Source organism: Lynx rufus, unplaced genomic scaffold (assembly GCF_022079265.1).
Source record: "Lynx rufus isolate CCGP_SWC_20201006 ecotype Redwood Valley unplaced genomic scaffold, mLynRuf1.p SCAF_1, whole genome shotgun sequence".
Taxonomy (NCBI): domain Eukaryota; kingdom Metazoa; phylum Chordata; class Mammalia; order Carnivora; family Felidae; genus Lynx; species Lynx rufus.
Window position 1 is genome coordinate 81,623,962 of NW_025814823.1, and position 22,216 is coordinate 81,646,177.

Below are 22,216 nucleotides of genomic sequence, written 5' to 3' on the forward strand. Positions count from 1 at the left end.
GTATTCTTTAGGTAAATGGCATGATCACTGGATTATATGGTACTTCTATTTTTAATTCTTTGAGGAACTCCATATTGTTTTCCACAGTGGCCGTATCAGTTTGCATTCCCACCAACAATGCAAGAGGGTTCCTCTTTCTTCACATCTTCACCAGCACTTGTTCCTTGAGCCTTTCATTTTAGCTATTCTGACAGGTACCTGTGAGATGATATCTCACTGTGATTTTGATTTGTATTTCCCTGATGATGACTGATGCTGAGCATCTTTTCAGTTGTCTGTGGGCCATCTGGATGTCTTCTTTGGAGAAATGTCTGTTCATGTCTTCTGCCCATTTTTAATTAGATTTTTTTTTGGTGTTAAGTTGTAGAAGTTCTTTTCTTTTTAAGAATTTTTTTAAGTAAACTCTATGCCCAACACGGGGCTCAAACTTAGGACTTCATGATGAAAAGTCACATGCTCTACCAACTGAGTCAGTCAGGTACTCCATGTTGTATAAGTTCTTTACATATTTTGGATACTAACTCTTTATCACATATGCCACTGGTAAACATCTCCTTCCATTCATTGGTTGTCTTTTAGTTTTGTTGATTGTTTCCTTTGCAGTGCAGAAGCTTTTTATTTTGATGTAGTCCCAATAGTTTATTTTTGCTTTTGTATCCCTTGTCTCAGGAGATATATCTAGAAAAATGTTGCTACGGTGGGCATCAGGGAAATTATTGCCTGTGTTCTCTTCTAAGATTTTTATGGTTTCAGGTCTCACATTTAGGTCCTTAATCCATTCTGAGTTTATTTTTCTGTAGGGTGTGAGAAAGTGGTCCTCATTCTTTTACGTATAGCTCTCCAGTTTTCCCAATGCCATTTGTTGAAGAGACTATCCTTTTCCCATTGAATATTATTTCCTCCTATGTTGAAGGTTAATTGACCATAGAATTGTGGGTTTATTTCTGGGCTATTCTGTTCCATGGATCTATGTGTCTATTTTTGTGCCAGTTCCATACTGTTTTTATCACTGCACCTTTGTAGTATAACTTGAAATTTGGAATTGTGATACCTTTAGCTTTGTTTTTATTTTTCAGTTGCTTTGGCTATTTAGGGTATTTGTGGTTCCATACAAATTTGAGGATTGTTTGTTCTAGCTCTGTGAAGAATGCTGGTGTTGCTTTGATAGGGATTGCATTGAATATGTAGATTGATTTGGGTAGTATTGACATTTTTTTAAAAATTTTTTTTAACGTTTATTTATTTTTGAGACAGAGAGAGACAGAGCATGAACGGGGGAGGGTCAGAGAGAGGGAGACACAGAATCCGAAACAGGCTCCAGGCTCTGAGTGTCAGCACAGAGCCTGACGCGGGGCTCGAACTCACGGACCACGAGATCATGACCTGAGCCAAAGTCGGCCGCTTAACCGACTGAGCCACCCAGGCGCCCCAGGTAGTATTGACATTTTAACAATATTTGTTCTTCTAATCGATGAGCTTGGAATGTCTTTCTATTTCTTTGCATCGTCTTGAATTTCTTTCATCAATGTTTTACAGTTTTCAGAGTACAGGTCTTTCACCTAGTTTATTATTCCTACGTATTTTATTATTTTTGGTGCAGTTGTAAATACGATTACTTTCTTAATTTCTCTTTCTTCCATTTCACTATTAGTCTACAGAAATGCAATGAATTTCTGTATATTGATTTTATATCCTGCGACCTTGCTGAATTCATTTATCAGTTCTAGTAGTTTTTTCAGTGGAGTCTTTAGAGTTTTCTGTATAAATTATGTCATATGCGAACTGTGAAAGTTTTACTTCTTCCTTATCAATTTGGATGTCTTTTATTCCTTTTTCTTGTCTGATTGCTGTGGCTGGGACTTCCAGTACTTTGTTCATAAAAGTGAGAGTGGACATCCTTGTCTTGTTTCTGACCTTAAGAGGAAATCACTCAGTTTTTGACCATTGAGTATGATGTTACCTGTGGGTTTTCCATATATGGCATTTATTATGTTGGGGTATGTTCCCTCTAAATCTCTTTTGTCAAGGGTTTTTTCATGAATATATATTGTACTTTGTCAAATGTTTTTTCTGCATCTATTGAAATGGTTCTATGGTTTTTATCTTTTCTCTTGTTGATGTGATGTATTATGTTGATTGCTTTACAAATATTGAACCACTCTTGCACTCCTGAATAAATCCCACTTCATCTTGGTAAATGATTTTTTAAGGTATTGGATTTGGTTTGCTAGTATTTTGTTGAGGATTTTTTCGTCTATGTACATCAGAGATGTATTGGCCTGTAGTTTTTTTTTTTTTCAAGATTTTATTTTTGAGTAATCTCTACACCCATCATGGGCTTGAAACCACAACTCTGACATCAAGATTTGCACACTCCATCAACTGAGCCAGCCAGGCATCTCTCTTGTTCTGTTTCTTTGTGGTGTCTTTATCTGGTTTTATTTTATTTTTTTTTAAATAATTTTTCTTAAGTTTATTTATTTTTGAGACAGAGAGAGACAGAGCATGAACGGGGGAGGGGAAGAGAGAGAGGGAGACACAGAATCGGAAGCAGGCTCCAGGCTCTGAGCCATCAGCCCAGAGCCCGACGCGGGGCTCGAACTCACGGACCGCGAGATCGTGACCTGAGCTGAAGTCAGACGCTTAACCGACTGACCCACCCAGCGCCCCTATCTGGTTTTAACATCAGGGTGATGCTAGCCTCCTAGGATGATTTTGGAAGTTTTCCATCCTCTTCTATTTTTTGGAAAAGTTTGAAAGAGTACGTACTAACTTTTCTTTATTTTTTTTAAATATAAAAGATTTTTCCAGCTTTATTTATGTATTTTGAGAGAGAAAGCACAAGTGGCAGAGAGAGTGGAAGAGAGAGAATCCCAAGCAGGCTTCACACTATCAGCGCAGAGCCCAACACAGGGCCTGGACTCACAAACCATGAGATCATGACCTGACCTGAAATCAAGAGTCGGATGCTCATCTGACAGAGCCACCCAGATGCCCCCTAACTCCTCTTTAAATAGTTGGTAGCATCCCCATGTGAAGCTGTCTGGTCCTGAACTTTTGTTTGTTGGGAATTTTTTTACTACTGATTCAATTTCATTGTTGGTAATCAGTCTGAGTTTTCTATTTCTTCCTGACTCAGAGAGGTTATAAGTTTCTAAGGATTTTATCCATTTCATCCAGGTTGCCCAATTTGTTGGCATACAATTTTTCATAATACTGACTTATAATCCTTTGTATTTCTTTGGTGTTGGCTGTTATCCCCTGCCCTCCCCACCCCCGCCACATTTCTGATTTTGTTTATTCGATTCCTCTCTTTTTTGATGAGTCTGGCTAAAGGTTTATCAGTCTTATTGATATTTTCAAAGAATCAGCTCCTAGTTTCATTCACCTGTTCTTTTGGCATTGTTTAGTTTCTATTGGAACTATTTAATTTTAGAAAGTATTTTTCAGTTCTAGAATTTTCATGTGTTCTTTTCCAATCATTTTTACTTCTCCGTTGGCTTTGCCCCTCTGTTCCCACAATATATCCATACTTTCATTGAAAATTTTCAACCCATTTGTAATAGCTGTATTAAAGTCTATCCTTTTTGTCATTACAGTTCAGTTTCTTTTAAGTGATTTTACTACTGCTCACATTTTGCTCACATTTCCTTGCTGCTTTACATGTCTGGCAGTTTTTTATTGTATCCTGGGCATGATGGATGCCACATTGTTGAATGTCCAAATTTTATCATCTTCACTTAAAGAGTATGAAATTTAATTCTGAGGCAGTTAACTTACTTGCGGATCACCTTGTGAGGTCTTGTCCCTAAGCTTCGTTAGGACACCTCTAGAGTAGTCTTTACTCTAGCCCTAGTCTTAGCTTTATTCTCTTGGGATATTAGTGGAGCACTCAGTGAGTTCAGTGTGGTCTTTCCGGATTGGGTGGTCAGTGCTTCAGTATTTTCTAGCCCTGTGTAAGTTCTGGAATGTCCACTTCTCCCACTTCTCCTTGGTCATTGAACTTTGTCCACCATATCAGAACCTGGCCTTAGCACAGACCACCAGCTCTTCAGTCAGGTACTCAAGGGGATGTCTATGCAGATTTCTGGAATCCTTGTCTGATGCCTCATACCCTGCCCTCCAGGTCCCCTTTCAGTCCTACCCTCCAACTTCCGTCCCCTCACCCTGGCGGAACTGTCTTATTCTGCGTGGGCTCCCCCTCCCTGCACCATGGTTTGAGAAGTGCCTCCAGGCAGAAATCTGGGTGACTGTGGGGTTGCCTCATCTGTTTTTACCCTCTCTGGGGTCACAATTTTATATTGATTGTTGCCCAACATCTGAAAATAGTTATATATTTTGTTCTGTTTTATAGTTTCTTAATAGTAGAAGGTCTAGTTTGATACCGATTTTCCATCATGTCCAGAAGTATAAGTGCAAATGGAAATCAACCATCAAATTCAGCTTAAAAAATCACCAGAATTAAAAAAAAATTTAATAGTGGCCTTTCCACAAACAAATTTGCTCAGAGGACAAAGCCCAGATAAATTAAATTTACTTGGATAGGGAGGATTTTCAGCATTCAACACAGTAATTTGCCACATGATTCCATCAAGTTCTGGTTTAGACAGATACCCATTTATAAAATGAAATCAAGAGGAGGCCATAGTTCTTCCATGGACGTGGCCTACTGGATGAGGAAGCAAGAGACTTTGGTTGCTCTGGATCCATTGTGCCTGCTTGTATAACCTTGGGCTATAACTTTGGTTCCCTGTGTGCCAAGGTTCCCTGGGACATCACGGCTCACTCACAGAGATGCCATGGGATATTTTCAACTTTCAACAGAGGCACGGTGATACCTGTCACCTGGTGGACACCACGCACACAACCAGCCTCAAGTGGTTTGTTCAACATTAGATTATGACACACGCCTTACAAGAGCATCTTATCTTTGTCAAGGTGGGTTTTGAGCAGTTTCTGATAAAAAGTGAGCACCACACACAGGAAAGTGACAGGAAGGTGATGGTGGCCAAATCGAATTCCAGTGGAGGGCATACGTGCCATTAGTAAGAACTCGTGATTATTTGAGAATGTAATTAAAATATCAGTGTCTTCCTTCAATTTACATGTATTTTTTTCCAAATGGCTACAGATTTGTTAGTACCTAAAAATATTTTAAGTCGAAACTAAACTATTTAAAACTACTAGGCATTTTTTTGGACAAGGACCTCCTGTGACAAAATGGCAGAGACACTGAGGGCGCCATGGATTCAGAAAGCATAGGGGCTTCTGGACTGGACGGGTAACCTATCACCGGTCCCATCCACAAAATGCAGGTGTTGCATTAAATTCTCCTTTTGTTCTGACATTTTAGGAATCTGCGGTTTTATATCACTACAAGTGGTGGTTTTTTTTGTTGTTGTTGTTTTTGTTTTGTTTTAAGTAGGCTTCACACCCAGCCCAAGGCTTGAACTCATGACCCTGAGTTTAAGAGTCAGAGGCTCAACTGACTGAGCCACCCAGGCACCTCAGTATTATAAATGGTTCTCAAGTGGTAGAGTGAATGTGGCATGCTAATTGGGTCACTTCTATCGGGGGAGCAAAGAAGAAATGCTAAGATTCCCAGCTCATCTCTGAAGTAAGGGTCCCCAGGTCTCCAAAGGGAAAATAGGATACCAGAGACAGATTCAAGAATTCCTCAAGCCAATAAGAAACATGATTTTTAAGTCAGTTCAAATTCCCATATCAGACATGGGACAGCTCTAGCCCAGCGTAGAAACACTGGATTCACTCCAGAACTCTCCCATACCTTTAGAACAGGGGCTGTTAACCTGGGATCGAAGGACTCCATCCATGCACAGAATTCAGAACGCCCCCAGAACAGAAAAATATTCACCTTTATTTTTATTAACTTCGAGTTGAAACTTAGCATTTTTCTTCAGTTACGAACGTAGTCAACAAACGTCAGGAGTATTAGCATTTCCTGTGATGTTGCCACCCATTGAAATAATGGGATTTTCCTTTCACAGTACAGTTTTACACTCACAGCCATTATGATCTTGCCGTAGTTTTTACACCTGCCGCAGACCTTATTACTCAGTGCGTTATGGAGGGAAATTATTACTGTATCATGAAATATTTTTAAAACGTAGTTCGATAATCTCTTTTCAAAGTACAAGTTGTTTCTTTGATAACCTTAAGTATTGGTTTTAATTTTTTTTATTGTGAAGGACTTGGAACATACGTAAAAGTAGACGGAAAGATATATAGGCTCCCACACATCCATCATCCAGCTCTATTCCCAAATCCTTCTCAATGCTGCAAGTTCCTGTAGTAACTCCTATAGGTTGTCCATTGTGTAGAGTTTCCAACAGTCTAGGATATGGCTGCATCCCCATGGTGTAGTTCATCGTGTCCCTCTGTTCCTCTTTCTTCCGTGTTTCCTATAAACTGAAAATTGGCTCTAGAGGCTTGATGTCAGCAGGTTTTAGGGGCAGAAGAAGGGGCGAGATTACTCCTGGATATCTCCATCAACAACCACGGGTCCATTAGTTGGTTAGGGGTCACAAAAGGGTTTAACTCTACCATTTCTTTTAATGTATTATCTGTAACATTTCTACAAGGAAACGCATGCCTCATCGATGATTTGGTTACCCAGTGGTAGAGTTAGTATAGGAAGTCAGAATACAGGTTCTTGATTCTATTTATCAATTTTCTAAGTAATGACTGGGTTCCTTTTATGCATCTCATTTTGTACACTTATTTTTCTTAATGTTTATTTGGAGAGAGGCAGGGGAGGGGCAGAGAGAGACTCCCAAGCGGGATCCACGCTGTCAGCTCAGAGCCCGACACAGGGCTGGAACTTCCGAACCGTGGGATCGTGACTTGAGCCAAGATCAAGAGTCGGACGCTAAACGGACTGAGCCACCCAGGCACCCCTTAGTTTATACAGTTAGAACCATTAGCCTGAGAAGGGGTTCTGGGCTTCACCAGCCTGTGCGATGAGGCGATGTCCCAGAATTCCCCCTGTGGACTCCCCCAAGAGATACAGACGCTCCTTCTAGCTCTTCTGCAGGGCCCTTCCAACCGTAGCAACCGTCCATTCCCCTTGGCCCGCCACACTTCACCTCCTGCATGTTGGTGCTTGTGCTGGATGCATGTGTGTAAGTCTTACAGCAGGAGCTGTACGTGTGGAGACAGCTCTGCTAGTGGCCATGTTTACGCGCAGACCGTGCTCCTTACCAACTGTATGGGCCAGGCAGATTCCTCACTCCTCGGACCTTCAGGTTCTTCATATAGAAACTGGAAAAATGTTATCTAACTTGAAGAATGCTTCTGAGAACTAAAGACGGGGAGATTCCTGAGAGATTAAGACGTTATAGGTGCTCAACAAATACGTGTTAGATCTGATTCTTCATTGCCAACAGCAGAGAACTGTTAATTAGATCTTTGGTACTGGTCATGGCAGGGGAGCACCGCCGCTGTAGGGCCCTAGGTCACGTGGCAGCATTGCAGCCCCCGCCCCCCACCACTTCTCTCCACTCCCCCCTGCTTCCTTCCCGTGCCTTCTCCTCCGCCTCCTTCCATTCCCTCCTCCTCTTCTCTCTTGGCCCTTCACTCTTGCTCTCTGACTCTGTCTCTCTCTCTCAGCTCTCTTCCAAACCAATTTCCTGCCTCCCGAAGGTGCAGGGTGGCCCTGCTCGAGACAGATCGGTCTGATTCTGAAACGCACTTTCTAGCGAGCTGTGTTCCACCCACAACACGACACATCTCATCTCTTCCCTGAGCCCTCACTAGGCTGCCCCATTCAAGACCTTACAACAGAGTCAGCATCTCACGCACCCTGGGCTTGAAGTGGCCATGTCCTGCACTGACCCTTGGTCCAAGGAGAAGTATCTACGCTGTGTTTCAACCCATCCTTACAAGCTCATGGCATATTCCATTTGGTTCATCTGAAAAATCAGCTGGTCCCTAAAACCCCCTTAGGATTCTTTTTTTTTTTTTTTTTTGCATCCCCCTGGTCACATTCTTCTTCCATTTCTGAGCTCTGCTGTCTCAATCTTTCAAGCACTCCCCTCAAGCCGTCTCACCCGCCATGCCCTTTCTTCCTCTTCCAGATGAATTGGCTGCTTCTTCTAAAGCAGAGGCACCTATCAGGATGGTTCCTGTGTTCACATCCTGTGTGAGCAGCCCCAGTGTCTATCAGTGTCTCTCACTGATGACTCATCAATATCTCAATGACTCATCAATATCTTATCAATATTTCTCACCAATGTCTCATCAAAGACTCATTAATGATTCCATCAATGTCTCATTGATGTCTTTCATCAATGACTCATCAATGTTTCATCAATGATATATCAATGACTCAGTGATGTCTCACCAGTGATTCATCAATGACTGTCAATATCTCATCAATGTCTCATCAATGACTCCATCAATGTCCCATTGATGTGTAGTCCATGCCTCTCGTCGATGTCTCTCCTTGCCCCGTCGGAGGTCCCATTGAGGGTAGCATGGTGGGCTGTTAGGAACATCTCAGTCATGAAGACACAAGTTTGGATGTTGGCTTTCCTGTATACCAGTGGGGTTCCCCTGAACCTCAGTTTTTTTAGTGTAACATGGGCATTAAAAGCCTGTGCCCCAGCTTTGTTGACACTAAACAACAGATTTTGTGTCTAGTACAGATGTGTATTAACAAATGAGGGTCAACAAGCATGAGCCCCTTTCCTGCTCTGCCTCTCTCCCTGTCCACAGTAAAGGCTCTTCCTCCATTGTGTTCTAGGGTCCGGTCCCTCCTGGCGCCACAGGTCTGGGCTCCTTTAGCATGGCATTCAAGGCTCCTTGTTTTCTGCTGTTCCCTCAAAGGCACCCCATCCCCTACTAATACCAAACATCCTGATATCTTGACGGATAGCAAATTGTGTCCTCGGCCCTAGTCCACGTAGAAAATTCCTGCTCACGTGTGTCATCCTCACGGTGGGCCGGAAGTGTCCGTGGGCTGCCCTCCACGCTGAGGCCCGCACACACTTCTGGATCTTCCTCTCTGTCTGGGAAGGCATTTCCCTGATCCTTATTCCAGCGCTCACGTAGAAAAGTTCCAGGCCATAGGAAATAAGCTGAAATCTGAGTTCCTCTGTGACCTCATTTGCTGTAAGCAAAGTGAAACGTGATCATTTCACAGAATTGAAGACCCGGAAGAGCTTCTGATTTGGGAAGAACAATTTTTTAAATGGATTTGTATGCATAACATCCATTGCCGTTGGTGATGGTGGAGTCAGTGACTAATGAAAATGTCGTTTCCTGTGATTTTTATAAATTACAGTAAATATGCCAGTCCTCATCCACAGCAGCTGTTGAAACGCAGGCAGCCGTCTGGAGCAGAGGCCAGGGGACCTCACCAGAGCCTCAAGAGGTAGACCCCACAGGTGCAAATTGACACCCAGGAAAACAGTAGTTAATACATTCTAGAATTTGGAGAAAGAGAGAATGTTAAAATAAACGTATGTCAAGCAGACAAATTTGGACTTCTCCAGGAGGATCTGTCACGTCAAACAGGAAATAGCTATAAATTACTTGTAATAGTAAAAATCTTGTCATTTATAACCTTTAAAGCAACGGGCTCATTTAACACATCAACTCCTAGATCATAATCTAGGACAGTCAGCCTGGGTATTTATTTCACTTTTAATGTGTAGAAGCCAGAGCCAACCATGCATGGTCCACAAAACACCCCACAGCGTGCCGTCAGCATTTGGAACCATAGAATGAGCCAGGGAGATAAGTACCTCAGCCCAGGGTGACGAATATGTCAAGATATGAAAACCCTTTCTGCTCCTAAAAAGAAAATTAAGACGTGATTGGAAATGTCATGCCTTGGGTAGTCTCATAATGAATAATTCCAAATAAATCCCACCATTATTCTGTTTATTTGTTTTACTTAGAAGCTATTTGAAGTCATTGGAGCTGAAAGTGTGTCTCAACATGCCAAGCGTATTTACTGTATCTTGTAATCATCTTGCTAACCGGTGCGCGGGCAAACAATAATTGGAGTTCTGTGTTTGTTTCAGACACCTCTGCGCATGCCGCCCACAGATGAGAAATCCGGCTCGGAGACATGTTGAAGGGCCGAAATGCCTTCGCTAAAGATGGACACACGAAGCCATCCTCTGCATGACTTGAAGATTTGGTGGCAACAAGGTATTTACGATGGAGATGCTCAGTGAAGTTTCCGTGCACCCAATAAGTACTTGGTGTTCATGGAGACGGGGTGGAGGAGGGAGAGGAGGGGCGAGAACGCGGTAAGCACACCCTCCACGGTGAGGAAGCGCCCGCGGGGGTGGGAGCCCAGCCTACAGCTCACACTGGCAGCTATGCCGGCGTCACGAGGCACGAGGAAGGACACAGCATTGGTCTCCACGAAGACACTAACGCAAAGAGGCACGCCATCCTGTTTCTTTTGACATTCTCTCTGACGGCCTCTGACCTCCGTGTTTTTTCCCCGACTCGGATCAGTCAGTGCTTAACTCTGCCAGAGCCAGCCCCCGGCTCCCGCAAGATGCTGCGGTCTGCACAGCACCTGTGAGTGTGTGACAGACGTGTGCACACACGTGTGCACAGGCAGGCACGCATATATGCACACGTGCATGTTCACACACGCATGCGGGCACACGCATACATGCTGTACACACGTGCACACACGCATGCAGGCACAGGCACGTACACACGCGCATCCAGGCATGCACACACACGCACACACATGCATGCAGGCACACGTGCACAATCACAGATGCAGGCACATGGACGCACATTCACACATACGCATGCACGTGCGTGTTCACACACACACACACACACACACACACACACACAGGCACATGCACGTGCACAGCCTGGGATGACGCAGCTGTGGCAGCAGCCACATTAAGAATCCTGGGTCTGTTGGTTGGGTGACTTTTCCCCATTTTGCTTTTGTGCGGTCTCCCGGTACGCTTCCAGTGGGGTAAAAATTTGCCTCTGTCCAAATGTATGAACGCAAGCTAATTTAGAAAGACCAGAGCCACTAAATTTAATCTTAAAAAGAAGCTAACAATTATAAATTAGCTTCAACTGTAAGTAGTTCAACTGGTTCCTTGCATTTTGGTTGCTCTCCCTCTGAACTGAATCCTGTTTTCGTAGCCGTGGCTAGTTTCCATAGACTGACCGGCGGTTGCTGATGAGGGAAGAAGCGGGGCTTGAGGACAAGAGAGAGTCTGCAGGTAGAGCTTGGGCACTATTCGGGGCTCACGGATAACAATCCCATATTTCCGGGAGAAGAGCGGATACCGCAAACCAGATCATCCAAATCAACAGCCTCCTGCCTGGAGTACCGAAACCAGACAAGCCAAACCGTGCCAGGCCAAGCCGAAATTAGTCACTTTATTTTGGCTGACACGCAACGTTTATATGTGTGGGGTAACACGCTGATCTTTAGGAGTGTGCATGCATCCGGTAAATTGAAGAATTGGATTCTTTCTGTAGCCTAGGTAATTTCTAGAAGCACCAACAACCTAGACCTTTAGCCTCGATTGTTGGATTGTTACCGGCAAAAGACTATTTTTGTCTTTTCTTTTTCTTCTTTTGGTGAACTGAATGGATAATGGTCTCAATTCTACATTTTTAAATTATACGTAGCTATAGAACATATGTTGCATGTGTTGACTGCATATTATTTTAACACATCTGTTAATTTTTAACAAAGTTAATTTCTCCAGAATGGTGTTAATTTTGAAAACATCGTGGGCAAAATGTTACAGACTCATCATTCGACTAGCGCAACCACGCATCCTGCGTTGGTTGGTTGGAAGACACACGGTTTTAGTTTCATCACCTCTGGAATCTGCACGGACCGTTACCATCAGTGACAACTACAACTGTCACCAGCAGATTTGTTTCCTTGCACGGTGGCAGGTAAAATAAAGGTGCATCCTGCAATAAAGAGCATCTGAGGCTTGTTGAAGAAAACAAGTGCACGTGTGTGGTGTTAACCTACGGATAGTCTCTTGTCTGTGTGGTTTGGGGTGAGGACAGATGCGTGTCAAAGGTCACTGTTCGTCCGTAATACGTCTCTAAGTTGGAATTTGTATGAATTAAGTTCCCAAACTTCAGCACGGTTGTTTTTGTTCTGAGTCTTCTATATGCAAGTGGTTCACACTGGATGGCTGTGTGTGTTTGACAGAGAGTTCCTCTTGCTTTGTCCGTCACCAACTGAAAAGGTTACAAATGAAAACTCTGGAAGACTCTCAGAGGAAGAAGCAAGCTGATCCAAACTGGTACCAAATCTGATGATGAGTCAAAAAAAAAATCACCAAGTTAGTACCACTGAATGGGATTTATTAATATTTTAAATTTCGAGATGAACTTGTAGATGTGCAGCAAAATGCCATGCTGTATTTGCATTTGTTTTCTGGAAACCTTACAAGGCAACTATTGTAATGCAGAAAAATGTCTACCACTGACCCCTCAGCCGTGCTACCCCACATTTCCAGCCTGAATTGTTTCTCGTCTCTTCTCAGAGCCAGAAGTCCTGGAGGGGGCTGGGAGCCACATTTATATATGAGGTCAGTTGGAGGTGGTGTGGGGACAGTAGAGAGAAAAGAAAAAGTATGTTTAGATTTTAAAATCTTTAAACAATTTTTAATGTTTCTTTATTTTCAAGAGAGACAGAGAGGCAGAACATGAGCGGGGGAGGGGCAGAGAGAGGAAGACCCAGAATCCGAAGCAGGCTCCAGGCTCCGAGCTGTCAGCACAGAGACCGCCACGGGCCTCGAACTCACGAGCCGTTGAGATCATGACCTGAGCCGAAGTCAGCCGCTTAACCGACCGAGCCCCCCAGGCGCCCCTAAATTTAAAAATTGTAAATGATAAGGATTCCATACAGGAAAAACAGACATGTTGGCCCAGTGCTCCCACACCTGCCTCTTAGCACAGCTTGCCGGCCGGTGGGACACAGGGACCTATGCACACACACGTGCGGTGAAGGCGTCTGTTTGTTTTGCCTCTGGCAGAGATGTGATTCAATGGCCGGGGTCGATGTGGCTTCACTTTTAGCCCCCTCTGCTTCTCCCCTCATCACACCATCCTGGCAGCGTTAACTCACTGCCCTATAGGTAGCATTTAAAGGGAATTACCTATGACTTCAACTATTTGTCCCTTATCGACTGATGTTACACTACAAGGATTTGCATTGAAAGGGCACAAGGAAGGAGCAAGTCGTGGCACCTGGCCAAATAAAAGAGTAATGTTCTGGTGAATTTAGCCTGAATAATTCACTGCTGTGGAAAAGTGGGAAAGTGCAAGGTGAACCCTTTGACCAATAAATCTCTCCTGCCCGTGAAGCCCTTATCTGGTCCCCTCCAACATATTCTGCACGAGGAAGCCATCATCGTTGGCTCTGGTTTGTTATTTGTAAACCTTGATCTTCTGCACTCGGTGTCCTAAATATGGATAATTAGCATCAGTTTATCGTGCTTCTGCATATTTTCTCTTCTCTCCAAACATGCGCGCTTCTATTGGCTGCCGTTCTGCCACAGAAGATTATGGAGACAGATTGCAGAGAATGAATGTGCTCAACGAGATTAGGAAGGAATAGAAATACCAACTTGGCCAATAAATTCCTCGTGAGAGCCGCTTATCATACAATTACACGTTGACTTGTCTCACACTCTCCCAGCCCCTTAATCCAACGCCCCCCCAAGAATAAAATTTCACTAATTTCTGAATTGCTGCACACCCCCCTGACTTGTTACCGAGAACAGTTGGAGGGAGAAACGCTGCCGAAAACAACACGTCAAACTTTGCAATAAAAAAATTAAACTTTAAATGTCAAAATGGGCGGGATGAGTTTGGGATGTTGCAAGCCTGTTAGCATCTGTGAATGAATGCACAGAGCCTTGGCACAGAGAGGCATTCAACTTCTCTTTGAGCACCAGATCCTCCCATTGTGCCCCTGATGGGGGCTCAGAGCTGTGTGTGGGGGGGTGACTGTGCCCCTGGTGGGGGCTCAGAGCTGTGTGTGGGGGGGTGACTGTGCCCCTGGTGGGGGCTCAGAGCTGTGTGTGGGGGGGTGACTGTGCCCCTGGTGGGGGCTCAGAGCTGTATGGGGGGGGGTGACTGTGCCCCTGGTGGGGGCTCAGAGCTGTATGGGGGGGGGTGACTGTGCCCCTGGTGGGGCTCAGAGCTGTATGGGGGGGCAACTCTGCCCCTGGTGGGGACTCAGACCTGTATGGGCGGGGGGGGGGCGACTGTGCCCCTGGTGGGGACTCAGAGCTGTATGGGAGGCCTGTGCTCCTGGTGGGGGCTCAGAGCTGTATGGGGGGGCTGTGCCACTGGTGGGGGCTCAGAGCTGTATGGGGGGGTGACTGTGCCCCTGGTGGGGACTCAGAGCTGAATGGGGGGGGGGGGCTGTGCCCCTCGTGGGGCTCAGAGCTGTATGGGAGGGTGACTGTGCCCCTGGTGGGGGCTCAGAGCTGTATGGGGGGGTGGGGCTGTGCCTCTGGAGGGGGCTCAGAGCTGTATGGGGGGGCAACTGTGCCCCTGGTGGGGGCTCAGAGCTGTATGGGGTGGGGGGGGCTGTGCTCCTGATGGGGGCTCAGAGCTGAATGGGGGGGGGGCTGTGCCCCTCGTGGGGCTCAGAGCTGTATGGGAGGGTGACTGTGCCCCTGGTGGGGGCTCAGAGCTGTATGGGGGGGTGGGGCTGTGCCTCTGGAGGGGGCTCAGAGCTGTATGGGGGGGCAACTGTGCCCCTGGTGGGGGCTCAGAGCTGTATGGGGTGGGGGGGGGGCTGTGCTCCTGATGGGGGCTCAGAGCTGTATGGGGGGGGCTGTGCCCCTGGTGGGGGCTCAGAGCTGTATGGGGGGGCTGTGCCCCTGGTGGTGACTCAGAGCTATATTAGGGGGTGACTGTGCCCCTGGTGGGGCTGAGAGCTGTATGGGGGGTGACTATGCCCCTGGTGGGGGCTCAGAGCTGTATGGGGGTGACTATGCCCCTCGTGGGGACTCAGAGCTGTATGGGGGGGGGGCTGTGCCCCTGGTGGTGACTCAGAGCTGTACTGGGGGGTGACTGTGCCCCTGGTGCGGCTCAGAGCTGTATGGGGGGGAGGCTGTCTGACCTGCTATAGGACAGGACCAAGCCTTGGCTTAATTTCTTATTATTACTGATAACAATCTGATGCCCCTGAGTGCTTGTGGGCACGTCACTAGACCTCTGTGAGTGCAGTCTCCTCCTCGCTCAGACATGTGTCACACGTTATGGTTCCTTATACACATTTATGTGCAAAAATCAAATCTTGCCCATTCCTTGTCACAGAGAAGCGTGTAACCACGAAGGCTGCCTCAGGGCATCCACAGAGAGAGCCCTCCTGTCCTTCTGTGTCTGTGAATGTTACTCTCCCCAGGGCTTTATAATCAGGTGGGTATTTAAAGAGGCCCATTGAACTCTCCACCAGGCAGTAGTCATTGTTATGACACACCCACAAAAGCCAGGCACCCCCACCAGATGAACCTCCACGGTCCAGAAGTTATGCTCACTGGAAGAATGGAAACCCAGATCATGTCTTAAAACTGATACATTTGTGCTGGCAGAAGAGGAGAGGCTTTCAGTTCACCATGAGGAAAAGTAATCGCTGAAGACACTCACAGCAATTATAAACAGTTTTCACGCACAGATCATGAGGTTGCCTTCACTTTTTTTTTCTCCAAGTCACGTCCGTTAGGCGTCACCAAGGAGAGGACCTTATACCCAATCCAGAGAAGAGACTTCATAACTCCGGAGAGCTGTTTCCAGGCTCTGAGCACAGAGACAAACCTGGACAATATTCATTCGGCAAATACATACTGAGCGCCTCCTCTACGCCAGGACTGTTCTAGAAGGGTGGGGTGTAGCAACACAAAGAATCCCGCCGCGGACAAGCCAATAGTTAAAGGAAGTTTGCCTTTTGCAAACTCGGTGATCTACTGGTTGTCAAGAATTTCCTTTTTCAGAGACAGAGCCAGCCTGGACCCGCCTTCCCTCCTTGTACCTTGATAGGGACAGTGACCCCAGGCCTGCAAGGAAGGCTTCCAGAACCACAGCTACCCACACCTGCCGGAGGCCGGAGGCCGTGTCTGCAGTTCCAACAGATCAGGCAGGTTCCCCGCATCAACAGTGTAGAAGAAACAAGCACATCTCAGATGTCAGGGAAGTTCTGGTTTCCCTGAACCCTCCTCCTTTCCAAAGCCGCCCCGGGGGTGGGGGGGGCGGTGGGGGAACATGGGTCCTGCTGGATGGGGTGCAGGGGACCTGGAGCTAGGGGCTAGGACTGGTTGTTTTCCTTTCCTAGGGGAAAGGTGTGGAGGCTTTGCAGCACTAATAGCAGGGGACTGGGAGCCTTGGCTTCCTCTCGGGTGCTGCCAAGGCCAGCAAGGCTGCAGGCAGGTGTCTCACGGGGAAGCTGAGCTCAGCTACCAGAGCCGGGGGAACCTCTGCGGAAAAGGTACAATCAGATGGGGAGTTAGAACTGGCCTCTTCTCCCCTGGTCCTGTTTCCTGAGCTGGAGAGCTAAAGGGGAGGGGGGGGCAGTGAGAAGGAACCGTTTGCCATTAATCTGGGAACAAACGGCTAACCTCGGTGACTGGTATTTTCGCTTTTCTTTTCTCACTTTTCTCAGTGTGGGGAAGCGCGGAGACCGCGCGGAGCGATTGTGAGGGGCTCTGCTGGAATTTGGCAGCGCGGAGGCTTGGAGAACAGCCCCATGCTGGCTCCCATTCAGCAGGCCAGTTTTCCTCGAGCTTTGGAAGTTTCGCTCAGCCGTGCACTCAATGGCTTCACAAAGCTGATTACAAGCTTCAGCGCATTCCTGAAGGAGCCAAAAGCGACGCAGGTGCAAACGAGCCGAGGGAGCCCCTTATCCCGGTGACAGAATGGGACAAGCTGGGAAAGGCTTGGACCACACAAATCCAAGCTCACCAGGCAGCAGAAAGCCTGCCTTGGGAACCGGGGGTCATTATCCGCCCTATTCAGCGGGGCCCGGGGACCCTGGGGGCCCGGAGGCCGGCCCGCGCGGGAGCGCCAGTGCGCCTTGGGGCTGTGGGGACCCCGCCAGGGCCTGGGGCTGGGACGGGGCGCCGGGTGGAGGGCTGTGCCTGTGCACCCGCGGCTTCGGTAAAATCTGTGCTCCGACGTGCCCGTGTCAACACCAGTAGGGACACAGGAGAAAAAGCGCGCAGGAAGCAACCGGGTGTGTGGATACTGCAAAACGTTGGCTCATCCAGCGTCCAGACCTCCCTGCCCTGTCTCTTCCCGGCCTGGCGCTGCGCGTCCCCGAAGGCCCCCCAGGCCACTGACACAGCCGCAAGGGTCATTCTGCGCCCTTTCTCTCCCAGCCCCCCTTTCCTTTCAGTCTTCCTAGAGACGGGGTCCCGCTGAGCACAGCCCGACGCGGTGCTGTGGGAGGGACAGTGGGGGTGGGGGTGGCAGGTCACGGGGTCGCCCCTTCGAACTGCTCTCGGCTTGGCCTCGGATGGATGCCTTTGCTGCGAGACTGATTCCCTGGCGGGGAGGAGGGCCTGGCCCCTCTGGAAGAACGAAAGACGTCCCCCACTCACGCTCAGGGACCAGGGCCGGGGGACAGGGGGCCGCAGGCCGAGGAGGAGGGATTCCAGGCAGAGGAGCTGGTACGCGGGCGTCCCCCTGGGGCCGCCACCGGCCCGCGTCAGCTGCGGGGCAGTGAGTCCCCGCGAGCGGGGCGTCTGCCTGGTGCGCGCCCCTCGCTGCCCGCCGCGCGCTCGGGGCCTGGTGGCGCCCGGGGGTCCCCGCGGGCAGGGCCAGGGCAGGGCGCTCGCGCCGACGCTCTTTTGTCTGATAACTAATTTGAGTTAATGCGATCTTTATGTAAAGCTAACAGCGGATAATTGTCTATTTTCTCGCCAACAATCTCCATCACAATCACTTATCTGGAAACCTGCGCCGGATTAATCGTCATATTCCCGAGATGAGCGTCGCTGCGATCCGCAGCGAGCCCGGGTGGGGACCTGGGAACGCCTCCCCTACGCTTGCGGGCCCGGTGCGTGCGTCACGGCTACTGGCCGCAAGTTGGGGGGCCCGGGGGCTAGTGCCCACGGGCGCGCACTGCGCCTTCTTCAGGGATCGCTTCTACTTCTACTCGGGTGGGTTGGGGCACGGGGTGCAGGAGGAGGAGGGAGGGGGAGGAGGGGAGGAGGAAGAGGAAGAGGGGAAGCGGCCGGGTGGCGGTCCTGCGGGGCTGCAGGGCGGGGCGCAGCCTGAGTCTAACTGGGCCTCCTGGTCCACGCGGCGGGAGTCGTCAGCGCCAGAATCAAGTCTCCTGACGGGGGAGAGAGCATGCCCCCCTCCTTGTTTTCTGCAGAAAAGATATTCCCTCCCTTCCTCTGGGTCGCTCTAGCTTCGTGCCCTGCCCCAGCCACCCGTCACCGCCTTAGATCCCTCTTCCAGGGTCCCCCATATCTGCAAATTATTGGCAATAGTTACACCCCTCTGCCGTGATTGAAATACCCAAGGAGAGAGCCTGAGGTGTGGAGGCACGGCCCAGTGCCGCAATCCCCACCAGGCCCCAGGGTGAGGGGTAAAAATGCAGTCGGGGCCTCTGGGGGAAAGGCGCTTGCACAAAGATTTTGTCTTTCTGAGCTGAAGTCAAAACATCCGTGTCAGATGAAACCGCGCTTGGTGGCGGTTCTCTGCGCGCGCGCCGCCGCGCTGTGTGCACTCTTGGGAGACCGAGTACGTGTGCCTGGTGACTTGGAAGTAACCCATTCTGCTTACTTCCACTCCGATCTGCCAGCCAAGGGCGCAGCATCGCAACTTTCCAAAATGGTGTTTCTGGAAAAGAGAAATCCGGTCTGGATTTGTGACAGTTTGGGGCCCTCTTGGCCGACCCTTAGAATTCTAAAAGGAAAGGCATACGGTGAAATAAAATGCCATAAAATTGTTGTATTTTTAGATAAAGGAAGACCCCAAATTGCCCCCCAAATGGGGCATTGTGAAGTCCTGCTAAAATCCGCAAGCCTTCAATTTTCCCCTCCAGCAACTTGATGAGGTCTCTGAAGGCAGACAAGTAAACCCACCCTCCTGGCCGGCCAGCGCGGCCCCTGCGGAGTTTCCCAGGGCGGCTTTGTGCCCAGGCCTCCGGGAATCACCCCGCTCTCTCTCTCACCTGAATCTTGTCATCTCGGCCATCTTGAAGTGATCCTGGAACAATGCTGATCCCCGCGGCCCGAGCCGCTGGTCAATCAGGCAGAACGGACCGTGCAGATGGAAGGGGGGGGAGGCAAGCGCCGGGAACACTGGGGCCCATTGTCCTGGGCGTTTCAAAGCGCCGAGCAGCTGCACAGACTTGTCGCCTCGGACCCTCGGTTGCCACACTAATGTCATCATTGCAGAACATCAGATTTTGAGCACTATACAGTCCGAATTCATTAGCAGCCTTCTCGGCAAAGGTCTCTCTTGCAAAGGTCTCTCTTCTCCGTGACAAGTTTCAAACTCCAGATCCCCTTCTGTGGGGAGGGGGAGGGGGGCGCTTTGCAAGTGACAACCGCAGACCATCCAGAGTTTCCTCTTTCTGGTGAATTCCAACCCTTTGTAACCGTCCTTGGGGTTCAGATCTCGGAAGGACGTCTGACTCAAGCCACTCGGGTCTCGGGTCTCGAGGCGTCTGCATTTTCTGAGTGTTGCTTGCAAGTTTACCGCCCTCTCCCCACCCCCCCCCCAGCAGCCAGCGTAACAGGTGGAGTGAATTTAACAGACCGGCGCCGCCCCCCCACCCCGGGATAATGAGGTGAAAGATTTTGAAGTCTTTTCTGTAGCTGGAACTCAAATCCACACATTAGAGCAGTTGTGCCCTAAAACAAACAAGTTATTCACACCAGACACGTGCCTTGTCCGGCTACCGAATGGCTACTCCTCCATGCTGCCATCCTGCCTCCTGTCTCCTCACCCCCACCCCCCACTTTCCAGGGTGGCCTCTTTTTTTTTTTTCAGAACCTTGTGGGCGGGCAGGTCCCAGGGCCACAGAGGCCTAGGGCACCCACAAACACAGCTCAGCTCTGTCCTCCAGGAAGCTTGCCTTCACCTCCCCACCACTGGCCTCTGTTAATGTGTCCTTCCTCTGCCTCCTTCCAGGAGCCCACGTCCTTCATCCTCTCCCTTCCTCACCGGGGGCTGGAAGTCCTTCCCAGGAAAAGGCAGTCAATGTGGAGAAAGGCTCTGGGCCCTTCCCAGCACGGAGCTGAGAAGCAGACGTGGAGGCCAAGGGTGTGGAAAGGCCAAGTCCTCCCTGAGTGCCCAGAGGCTCCCTAGGGGCCCTGCAGACCTCCACCCCAGCCCCGCACCTCAAAGCCTCTCAGGTGCCTCTGGTTTCCTGACAAACTGAAGGTGTGATCTAGTCACGTTTTTGTAAACACAAGAACGGCCCCATTTGGTGTCATGTTTGCCCGGGTGTCCGGTGAGGGTTGGGGGCGACTCAACTGTAGGTGGTGGCTTTAAGGGCTCCAGAGAATTGACCTAGAACCCTCCTTTTTCTCCCGGGAAAATTCTATGATTTGGGCCTGGACCCTGCGGCTGCTCTTGGAAGTCTGTGCGTGTCTTAGGCTCTGGGCCCCAGAGCTCCCCAGCACCCTTGGGGAGCCCTCCCCCGCAGGTCCACAAGTATGTGTGGGGGGGTGCCTGAAGCCAGAGGCAGCTCCTGGGAGATCCTGGCTGTGGTGCACACGATGACAAGTTCCAGGGGGATGGCGGTTTTGCAGGCTTGGAGCCCCAGTGTCTCTCCAGGGTGTAGACAGTGTCTGGTTCATTGGGGCATCCACAGTACGTTTCTGAAGGACTGAAGACGCCCTGGTCACGGGTAGAGCTGATGGCCCAGGAAAGTGTCCATGGCCTGGAGTCGGGGGAGGGGCTCTTCCTGGCAGAGGCGGTTGGCCAGCACTGGCCCTGGAGCTCACACACATTCACTTCTCACACACATTCACTCCCACATACCCACACATGCCTTACACACTCACGGCCCCACACAGCACATGTGCTGTGCCCCCCATTCACATGAGCACCTAGAGGCTCTCTCTGGAACACGGGCGCGTGCTCCGCAGAGCCGCACCCGTTCCCTCGTGAACATCTCCCCTCCCCTCCTTGACGCCCCCAAGGGTCCTGCAGTGCAGGCTGGCTGAGAGGGGTGGGTGGCCAGGGAGTCCTGGATCCCCCTGGGGGAGAACCACACACCGTGAGGAATACTCTGTTAGATACATACACAGGGACGAATGAGCGAATCTCTACAGAATTCAACAAATAGGGCAGTCAAGGAAGGACGAGGGTGGGTTGTTTCTGGATCCTTTCCTTCTGAGCTATCGGAGGGGACGCCTCCGAGCTTGCTAGAGTGGGAGCAATTACCACTTTGTTCCCGTGGGTCCCACCTCTGCTTTCTCCCAGGATATTCTGCCCTGACGCCTGCTCACACCGCGGTGACCCAGCGTGGGGGCCACCGGCCAGGTGTGGCCCGGAGCGCACAGAACGGGCCGTGGGGGCACACGGCAGACGGGCCAGCTTTCAAAGACGTGGTGTGAAAGGAGGCATGTGAAATACCTCCCTGGTTGTTTAAAAATATTAATTTCATGTGGAAATGATTGTATTTTGGATATATTGGGTAAAATAAAATACATTTTTGAAGTTAATTTCTTCTTTCTGCTTCTTTCACTTTTTAAAAATGTAGCTTTTAGGAAATTAAAAAAAATGTTTTAACATTTATTTATTTTTAAGAGAGAGAGAAACAGAGTGCAAGTGGTGGTGGTGCAGAGAGAGAGGGAGACACAGAATCCGAACAGGCTCCAGGCTCCAAGCCTCCAGCACAGAGTCCGACGCGGGGGTCGAACCCACGAACCGTGAGATCGTGACCTGAGCCTAAGTCAGACGCTTAACTGATGGAGCCCCCAGGAGCTCCTTAGGAAATTTAACGTGACCCGTGTGTCTCCTAGTTGTGGCTTGCCGGCTTTCCCACGGATCCTTCCAGAAATGGAGGAGGAAACTGCTGAGCACGAGGTTTAGCAGGAGGCAGTGCAGACCCTCGGGGTGAAAGTCGCTTTTGTGCATAACCTGTCATTGAGGCCTCTGCTTCTGCGAGAGGGGAGCACGGTGGGGGCAGGGCGGTAGCGCATTGTATCTTATTGTCTGGTTCATTTTCTTTCCATCTTGACTTTAATTC